Raw genomic sequence first — 11,299 nt, forward strand, 5'->3', positions numbered from 1 at the left:
ATGATCTTTGTCAATAAGTAGTGTTTGATGGATAGATAAAGGTGCATGAATGTATTCAGTCAAGTGTAAAGTTGTATTCATGTAGTATATTTAGCAGAGCTCATCATTTGGTCTCCAAGTTCAGTTCTCTGAGCCCATGTTGGGTTGTTGATAATCTATCAGTAAAAAGCTTTTGTTGCCTAAAGCTAGAATCATATGATACACTCTAGAGACACTGAATTAAATGGGTTGTACAGAGCAAAGCACCCTGAGGTTATGAAAATAGATGTATATTATGGGCTCAACTGCAAAAATACCGTTTGGATTATGTGAAATACATTTTAATTAGTAGATCAGGCTATCAAAAATGAAAAAAAAAAAAAAAAGTATTTTTAAAGCAGTTCACAACTAAATTTGACAGATATGATTCAAATATAAATAATAATTGTTCATTTCTAAATGTATTAAATTATAAAACAACAACAACAACAACAACTGCAACATAAAAGGAAAAATTATTTGTAGTAATTGTTTTTGTTCTCTTTTTATGCAGCCCATAGAAAAACTCATGTATCAAATATTTTGTTCTTTTTATCCATAAATGATACTTTTTACTTGTTTCACTCGAAATTTCACAATGAAAAAATATACATATAAACACACACACACACACACACACACACAGTTATCCACACATACAGTTATTACATTTACAGTTATCCAATCAACAAATTTATTTTAATTTTAGCATTTCTACATTGTTTTTATTATTTATTAACATCTTGCTCTATAAGATGAATAACGAATTTCGACAGAGATGTTTCGAAGAAGAGAGGATCGTAACAAGTTGCAACATAACCACAGAGTACTTTGTATGCCATACCATAAATATATAGTTCTTCAAAATGTTTCTCCACTGCTATACACGGAATCAAACAGTAAATCAATGTAATATGTTTTTCTTGGAGCATCCTTATCGATTAAACAGAGAGTTTCTGACATGTAACAGGATATGTATGTTTCACGTTCTTCTGTAGTGTTTTAATACATGTTCCTGTGTACATAAGTGGCAGTGTAAATATGCCTGTATTCTTGTGTTATTTAACAATCATTCCAACGCAGTCTTACTCTCATAAACACTGCATTGTCATGCCATATCCTTCTGAGCTTTCATGTGTGTGTATGAGTAATGCTCCTGGGCAGTGTGTGTTCATGGTGCTACTTTAGTGAGGCCACCCAGGGGTGTGAGGCAAGCAGAGTGCTAATGCAAAGCACCATAGGATTTTCAGGAACAACGTGGTGACATTAACAAGCTGTCAAGCACTGTGACGTTGCTCTCTCAGACTGTTTAAAAACAAAAAGTAGGATCACCTCAGGTAGTACACACATTCTCTCTCATATCTCACACGCACACCTTTCTCTCGCTCCCTCTCTCCCTCCACCTCAGGTTCTTTTTTTCTCTCTGCTGCAAACGTTGCACTAATAGAGCATGGTGTTCTAGCTTAATGGAACCTGAACTAAAGAGAGTTTCCTGTTAAGGTATGAAGGGCCCTCAAGGCAAGAAGGCATTAGTCTATTTTGAGAAGGTGAATTCTAAATGATGTTATTAGGGATGAGTCTCGCCACCTTTTGCTCTCTTGCTCAGGGGAGTGAACCACCCCTTTGGTTAGATGGGTTTGTAAGGCATTTCTTCTTTGAAAAGGGCTACATAATGGCAACAAGGCCAATTTAGCACATAGTCCATCAGCACATTTTCTCATTGTTTGAGTTAACACGGTTTGCCCTGAACTCACAGCAACATTGCAATTGGAAAGTACATTAGACCGGCTTTTGACCCTACTTTAACATTACAGGCATTATATGTGAAACCTGAATTAAATTCAATTTTTGCTCTGTTAAAATACTGAGCATTATGTATTGTACAGAATTTCATTTCTCCTGACCTTTATTTAATGGGATATTCAGGTTCAATACAAAGCTCAACCAAAAACATTTGTGGCGTAGTGTTGATTGCTAATATGTATAAATATATATATATATGCATAGTGTTTCTTAAATAAAGATGCTTTATTGCCATCCTTCCATGAAGAACCTTTCACATTAAACAAAAAGGGTGCTTTAGGTTCCATTGTTCACTGCAAGGTTCTTTGGGGTGCCCAGAATGGTTCTTTCTGTGGCATCACTGTGAAACCCCCCTTATGGAACCTTTATTTTTAAGAGTGTATTTAAATTGTATGTGCTTGACTGTAACCCAGATTTATTTATTTTTTTAAGAAAATGAGGGACCAGTTGAAATTATTTTTGTGGTAATTAACATAATGCTGTAAAGCTGTCGATTGAGCTTAACCTTGAATATTCTTTAAAATCTCTCTCATCTGAATGAACTGTTACTTATTTGTGCATAAAAAAATGTTTTCATATTGTGCAATAGTCACAAATGCCCACTGATGAAGTCTCTTCACTTAATTTTGTTCCTGAGGTCATGCCGAAAGGTTACAGACAACCTTTGATTCTCATAAACGTTCAACTTCACAAAGTGTATTTGCCTTGCAGTGACACTTATTGCTTGACATTATAGTTTCAGTGCTGTGAGTTTCACAAATCCATAAATTCTTTCTCTTCTCAATAATTCAGAATGCAGAATTATTTATCTAAGATGTATTTATTATTCATATTTAAACAAGGAGGTCGTCTTTTGGGACCAGGTCTCATTTTCAGTCTCTTATTTTGTAAACAGACAGCCACAAAAGCGACAGTTCTGCTGATTTAAAGAGACAAGCGTCTGTTTGCGAGTTTGAGGTCTACCTTCAGTTGAAATGGAGTGGGATCAATATTTAATACAAGACATCATTTGCATCAACTCCCTTCTGAATCTGTACCCCAACCCCCCACGCCAAAACACTCCCAAAAATGGACAATGGAGTGCGTTTGAGCGCTGGAAGTGGGAAAAGCAGCAAGCAAATGCAGAAAATCCATCAGAATCAGCTGCACTCAGGGAACCGGGCTGTGAATGAGTGGAAACCCTAGTAGGACTTTTTACAATAAGAAAAGGCGATGAAACATTTAGAGAGGGCTTTCACCAGGTGTTTTAGAAATGTTTCACCATATTTTTGGTTTGTCCCTCATAGATTAAATTTGGGAGTCATTAAGACCATTTTAGCAATTACTGTATCATTTATTAGCCTGTCAGCGGCATTTGTGTACTTGAGATCAGCTGTAAATTAAAGAGAATGTTCCACACCAACAGTGCACATGAAAACCCATGTACAGGCAAATGTAGTGAGCCCATAGTAGACAAAAGAATGATGAATCAAAATGAATTATGACTTGAATTAAAACAATATTGCCATAAAGAATTCAAATACAATAAAAGATGTAAAAGTGAACTCCTCTTTGGGACCAGAACTATGTGTGTTTGTACGCTTTAGTTTCATGTTTCATGAGAGAAAGTGTTTTTTGCTTCAAATTATTGAAACATTGATTCCATTTGACACTTGATTTCAACACCATTCATATCTACAATGAAAGAAAAAGTTTTAGTCACAAAGGCAAGTTGCTAGTAGTTGCTGCATTGTTCTGGTTGCTGCACGCCGGCTTCGTTGCAGACAGACTTTTGGCAGGGGATAGATTGGAACAGGATGTGGCATGTATGCGTGAGGTAACCTGTATCTCCGTGTGCGCCCGTGCCCTCTTGTCACTTATTTCTCAGTATCCTTAATGCACGAACAGAAGCGCGTTTCAAAGAGAATAATGCGGAGGAACGTCATGTCAACCTTTGATATATTTATATATTTCTTTTGCTCACATTAAATTTGAAGCTGCATTCTTAAAGAGGATGTCAAAGAAAGGAAAACTGTTCCGACTCAAAGCGGGGAAAACAGACAGACAAAAGTTATGCAAATGAAACAAATGCGGAGAATCACAGTGAAGAATTGATGAGGACATGAAATTTACTCTGGATCTGAAGGCTGAACGAGCCGGTGGACACATGTCGCGGTGCCTTTTGGGGTGGGTCGGTTGAAGGGAGGGGGGCTTGCCGTCGTGATGCGCTGCAGCTGTGTGTGTGACTTCTGGATTAATTTTAATGCCCCACTCAGCGGGTTCAGTGTCACTCTCCCCTCAGTCTGAGGACCCGTCGAGATGACATCTGAACAGGCACTCACTACGGCGAGGGGAACTCAGAAAAGCCTCGGTGCTGGAGAAAGTGTTTATGAAAGATTCATCACAGATGCCACTCTAATCTGCCATGCATTGTCAGGGAGCTGCTCCAAAGCACACATTGTAAATGGATTCTTCCTCTGACTGTAAGAGTTGTAGATGGGATGGAGATTGTTTGAGAGCGGGGGTAGATTGTGGAGTAGAGGTAGGGAGATAGACAAGTACATTGTGTGAGCAGATGAGGCGGAGCACTTTGTGGGATGCATTATGGCATGTTCGTGGAGAGATGGATCTTTAATGTACAGTTGGCCGCCGCCGTCAACCTCATGCATTTATGCCGTGTGGACCTTACTCACAGGAAGGGAAAACACAAACGAGATCTCTTCCATATAATTGTTTCTCATGGACAGCTATGGAGAGCAAACTGAAATTTTTGATTAGAGGCATATAGTTCACCTAAAAAAATTGTCATCGTTTACTCACCCCCAAATTATTGAAAACTCATATGACTTTCATTTGTCTGCAGAACACAAAAGAAGATATTTTGAAGAATGTTTCTGCTGTTTTTGTCCTTATTGTGAGTGTTTTACTGAAATTAATTCATGTAACTCGACTGATATATTATACAGTAAGTTTTCTGAAGTGATATGAGCACTTATGAACAAAACAACTATTAAGACTTTATTCACTATCAAATCTTTTATGGAGCTTGAATAAATCTTCTTTTGTGTTCCACTGAAGAAAGAAAGTCAAAGAAGTTTGGAACAACATTTTGGGTGAATAAATTTAGTCAGAATCTCAGATCTCAAACTCTGCTCGGAGATCTCAATACGAACTCAAACATTGCTCACCAAATTCATAAAAGGGATCAAAAGTGACAGTAAACATTTATACATTTTACGAAAAGTTTTCTTTTGAAATAAATGCTGTTCTTTTGAACTATTAATCAAATAATCCTGATAAATTGTATCCCAGTTTCAACATAAAATATTAAGCAGCACAACTGTTTTCAATATTGATAATAATAGTAAATGTTTCTTGAGCAGCAAATCAGCATATTAGAATGATTTCTGAAGGATCATGTGACACTGAAGACTGGAGTAATGATGCTTAAATGTCAGCTATGCATCACATAAACAAATTACATTAATGGCTGTTCCCTCAAATAGTGCCATATTTAAGGGTATAGGGGGCGATTTCGGACACAGCCTTGGTCTACTTACTTCCTCTTCATCGTTAGGTATCAATGTGTACTCGGCAAGACCGTTTTGTGCTTGAGCGCCACCAAGTCGTGTTTTACTGTAACTTCAGCAGCTCCAGGCACGTGAACAAAAGTGCCAATCTCATTGGTCTGAAGGATCATGTGACACTGAAGACTGGAGTAATGATGCTTAAATGTCAGCTATGCATCACAGAAATAAACTGCATTTTAATATAGATAAATACAGGCTTGGTAAGCATAAGAGACTACTTTCTAAAACTTTAAACAATTTTACCAATCCCAAACGTTTGAGTGGTATAGAGTACACTGTAAATCTACTATATACATGTAAAAGAAATGAGAATGGAAATAGAAAATGGAAACATTCCATTATTAGCATATAGAATAAGCCTCGTACACACCGGGACGATTATCGCGCGCGCTTATCGCCGACGTTTTTCGACGCGTCTTTTGCCACCAAGTCGTGTTTTACTGTAACTTCAGCAGCTCCAGGCACGTGAACAAAAGCGCCAACCTCATTGGTCGGCCAGTTTTTAACGCGGCGTCAAACCAAAAAAACGAGCCCGAGGCGTTTTTTAAAAAATTACGCTTTTACGCCTTGCGTTTTGCGCGTTGGTGTGCACACTCACATTGGCGCCCTTTGTTTAGTCACGAGGCGTCAAACGTCGGCGATAATCACGTGCGATATTCGTCCCGGTGTGAACAAAGGTTATATAATCTCAAGAATCTGTAGAATCACAATTTAGGTGGAGAACAGCCTCCTCCTGCAAAAAAACACAGACTGTTTTTGGTGATTTATATAACTACACCTATCATGTGCAATGTTTTCAAGCACTGAAATTCGATTCTGTGCCTGTGCTTAGACATATTTTCTTCTTGGAGCATAATCTATCCTCCGAGTGTATTCAGCAGTCCAACCCCTCAACACTACAGCAACATTAGTCTTTCAAGCTTTTAGTGCCACTTTGAAAAATAAAATCTTGTCGAGGGGAAAAGGAAAAAGTCAGAATCACTCCTCTCAAACACTTTGCTTTTAATGTGACACCTTTCTGATTCTGGCGCCTTTCCCTCTCCATTATCGGTGTGCCAATATTAAGCATGACTTATTTATATCCTGTTTTGCAAGGCCCTGGGTGATGAAAGAGATAGAAGTGACAGCGAGGTGAGTCGGACCCGTCCCAGTACCTGGAGTCAACACTCGGCACATTTTGTCGCGCTTTGATCTAAGGGCCCCTTTGCTCGTCTTTCTCCTTTGCCTTTCCCTCCTGATAAGGATTTACAGTTTCATCTTTTTTCTCTTTCCCTTACTTTTCTCTCCCTTATCACCTTCGCATCGCAGGGGATGTAAACAAGTCATCTTCGCTTCAATGAGTGATACTGACATGCAGTAGCGTTTCCTCGCTAAGTGCCTTTAAAGCCACAATATGTAAATGAGTGGATTGCTTTGGGTGTGTGCACACCAATGCAACCGCTGTATCGCAATTTCAAATGATGGCAAACATTGTAAAAACTGGTGTGATGGTGGAATCTACCATTTTACATTACATGAGTCTTTTAATGAAAGAGAAATGCATTTTGGGAAGAGATTACTGTTAAACCTTTAAAAGTTTTTGTGATTATTTTAAAACTAAGTGTTCAGGGATTTATGCATTTTATGGTCAAATTGTTATAATAATAATAATTGTTGCTTGTAAAGGTAAGAATCTTGATGAAGTACTATTATTTCTAGATTGAAATAAGATTCAGTTTCTTGGCTGTTTGACTGCTTAATCAGAATCTACTGTATGAGGATGTCTGGATGGATGGTTAATGACTGAATCAAGACCAGTTGGATAAAGAGACTGGATTAAATTGCTGATGTTAACTTGAAAAGGAATAACAGTTACATTCATGCAGATCCATAAATTATAGGGTGCCCTCATCAGCTCCAGCACAGCTGAAACTTCAAGATGTGGTTTGTGCTGAGTGCCATCTATAATGTCTCAAGTGTGGAAAGGAAGAGACATGCAGCCAGATGACCCAAACCCTAAGAGTGTACTGCAGTTCTTTTTTTTTTTTTTGACACCAGCGTAAGCATGGCTCTCACTTTAATGGCCTGACTGACAGAAATTTCATAGACAATAGTTATTCATTGTTGAATGGAATTGGAAAGAATTAAAAGGTCAAACTTAAAGGGACACATAAACAAATAATTATTTTAATAAAACACCAAAATTGACAGATTGGTGTGGGTTAAACTATGATTTTGTCTTTTGTGAAATCATAAATCTGCATTTGTTTATAGTTTTTAGATGGAAATTTACGATACACTTTGAAACAACATTTAAATAATATTAAAAGTTATTTTAGATCTTGAATACTTTTAATCATATTTGGTCACACTTTATTTTAAGGTCCAATTATCTCTATTAACTAACTAGTAACTACGACTTTTGCATCAATAAACTCCAAATTTGCTACTTATTAATAGTTAGTAAGGTAGTTGTTAAGTTTAGGTATTGGGTAGGATTAGGGATGTAGAATATAGTCATGCAGAATAAATGCTTTATAAGTAACAAACAGCCAATATGTTAATAATAGGCATGCTAATAAGCAACTACACTGAACAAAATTATAAACGCAACACTTTTGTTTTTGGGCAACAGCTCTGGTGGACATTCCTGCAGTCAGCATGCTAATTGCACGCTCCCTCAAAACTTGCGACATCTGTGGCATTGTGCTGTGTGATAAAACTGCACATTTTAGAGTGGCCTTTTATTGTGGTCAGCCTAAGGCACACCTGTGCAATAATCATGCTGTCTAATCAGCATCTTGATATGCCACACCTGTGAGGTGGATGGATAATCTCGGCAAAGGAGAAGTGCTCACTAACACAGATTTAGACAGATTTGTGAACAATATTTGAGAGAAATAGGCCTTTTGTGTACATAGAAAAAGTCTTAGATCTTTGAGTTCAGCTCATGAAAAATGGGGGCAAAAACAAAAGTGTTGCGTTTATAATTTTGTAGTCAATAGTGAGAATTGGTCACTATACTAAAGTGCTACCTAATACATACCGGTCAACAGTCTGGAATAATGAAGATTTGTTTAATGTTTTTGAAAGAAGTCTGTTATGATTACCAAGCCTGCTTTTATTTGATGAAAAATACAGTAAAAACAGTCATTTAAGATGACTATAACTCGTGATGGCAAAGCAGAATCTTCAGCAGCCATTAATCCAGTCTTGATCCTTCAGAAATCATTCTAATATGCTGATTCAGTGCTCAGTTATTATTACTTATTATTGGCTCTCAATTATTAATAATGGTACATTTTTAATGAACCAAAAAGTTCAGTGATTTCTTTTAAGTAGAAATCTTTTGCAACATTATTTTGTAACAATTGAATGCATCCTTGCTTAAATGTCAGTGTATCAGTTTCCATAAAACTATCAAAAAACGTTTTTTGTTCAACACTGATAATAATAAAGATTGTTTCTTGAACACTAAATCAACATACTAGATTGATTTCTGAAGGATCTGCAAAAGAGACTTCTTTGAAAATAATTCAACACATCTTAATTATTCCAAACATTTGACCACTACATGTAATAAAAACTATAATTTGTAAATAGCACAATTGCTTCACCATGATGCTTCACCATCCTCTCAGCAGGGTAAGCAGTGTGAAGTTATTTGTTTATTTATTTTTTTCAGTGGCCTAACTGCCACAATGCCATGTGACATATACTAGCCAAACACTACATGCTTATATTCCCTACTTCTTTATTCGAATACGGAATAGATCTTTCTCTCTCTGCTTGTTTTCTTGCTGGTGCGTGTGAGTTTGGTCTCTTGCTGTGCTGCAATTAAACAGGAATGAGGAGGCTGTTGGTTGAAAAGAAAAAAGAAGCCACCAAGAAAAAAGTTGACGCATAATGTAGTTTGTGTGTCACATCTAATTTACTGCACTCACTGCAACTTAAACAGACTTGATAAATTATTTGAGAGGGTGGGGTAGGAAGAAAAAAGAGCAGGGGAAAATGACATTGTTATTCATTCATCTGTGTCTTTGTCTCAGAGTCAAGAACCAAAAGACGTGCAAAGAAAACTTCTCTCCCCAGGGCTCAAGCATCCATAGTTCAAACAAAGTAAACAACTGTTTTTCTCAGATGCTCACATTAGTGTTGCTGCAGGCAAAAGATGCCTTCCTTTAACAGCTGGTGCTGTGGCAATGTTTAGCCGGGAGGAGGGGAGTGTGAGATTTTTGCTGGTGTGGCACAATGTTTCCACCCCATGGACAATGCTGTGCAATTATTTGTGAAATTTCTACGAGTAATTTCTAATCGTAAAGCTGTAGACACAGTCATGGAGGCACATAATGCAAAATGTACACTGTCACTTTTTCTGCATGCAGCTCAAGGCCTGCGTCTTTTCACATGTCTTTTACTCTGTTTTCTTGCTTTGCAAATGGACTCTTACGATGGACCGTTTCTACACGCTGCTGTTCCGAACAGGCTTTCCCAGCATTGCGAGACTTGTTTTGATATGGCTATGATGGTGGTTGCCTCTGAAATAGCAGCTAACTGCACTCCACACCTTTTCCCACGTGGCAGTATTTTCTAATAAGTTTTTGTTTTACACAGAAAACAATCAAACTCACACTCTCTCAAGTTGTGAGAAAACCAGGGAGAGAACAAGAAAAACGCCCTGGGTAGCAATCTCTTTGTTGAAAACTTAAGTCTTTATTCTCTACCTGGTTGGGAAAGAGAAACTCCCACAAGAAAACACTTCAAAGGCACTACACTCTGAGTGAACACAAATATTACAAAATCTAAAAATAAAAAATGAATTGAAAATATTTGCAAAATAATAGTTTATTATGTAGAATTATAATTTAGTATCTCAATGATACTAATGTAGCACTGGATATTTGTACTTTTTTGTTAATGTTTAAAGGTCTTAATCCTTTTGTTTGTTTGTTTTATGAACTGTGTCAGTTTAAAGATTTAGAATTATTAATTTTAGAGTAGTTTTTTCTCAAATTTGTCAAGCAGTATTTTTTTCAAGAATTTGTCTCGTTAATGGTTAAAGGGATAGATCACCCAAAAATGAGAGGGATTTATTTTTTTTTTACCCTCAAACCATCCTAGGTGTATATGACTTTCTTCTTTCAGACAAATACAATTGGAGTACGGGTGTAACGATTCACTCGTTTTCTCGATGCATCGATTACAAACCCTGACGATGCAATGCATTGATCTTGAAACATGGATTTTTGAATTGTGAATCGTCGATTTCGGAAAGTAATCGATTAAAAACGCTAAGAATCGAATGAATCGCGATTTCTATAGCGATTCAATGCTTTCAAAATATATACACATTAAATTACTACAAGCAGGAATTAATGGAGACCTTGAACAGTGTTCGTGCCCTCGCATCTCTTCGTCACGCGCTGCACTATTTACCGCCTGCAGTGACTGTCAGCGGATTGCGCTCGCGCTCCATTCGTCTCACTGACACATTTTTTGAGCAATTGATGTGTGATCTCTCCTTAGTACTCGTGGCCAGTAATGCTAAAGTGAAGTAGTTTTGCTTTTCTGTAGTTTTTTCAGTGGCTCTCAGTCATACCATTGACATTACCTGTGCGCAATTGGATGGAGCAAAGACAGTGTAAGTGTCTAAAAGCATACGCACAGTTCCATTGAATGATAAATGACTTTTAACTTAATGTCGTTAAACTGAATGTACGAAGGAAACTGTTAAAATAACCACAGCATTAACAACAACCTTGAAATAAGAGCGCAAGGTTTATCTGACAATCAGATGCATGAAGCATGAAAGTGTTGCTATAGCAAACAGACATCGGGCGCATTTTCGTCGATGGAGAGGAAAAGTTAAATACTAAATACTTTTATTTTATTTTATGAAAATGAGATAAAGAAGTTTTCGCACTGAAAGA

Source organism: Sinocyclocheilus anshuiensis, unplaced genomic scaffold (genome assembly GCF_001515605.1).
Source record: "Sinocyclocheilus anshuiensis isolate Anshui unplaced genomic scaffold, SAMN03320099.WGS_v1.1 scaffold1231, whole genome shotgun sequence".
Classification (NCBI taxonomy): Eukaryota; Metazoa; Chordata; class Actinopteri; order Cypriniformes; family Cyprinidae; genus Sinocyclocheilus; species Sinocyclocheilus anshuiensis.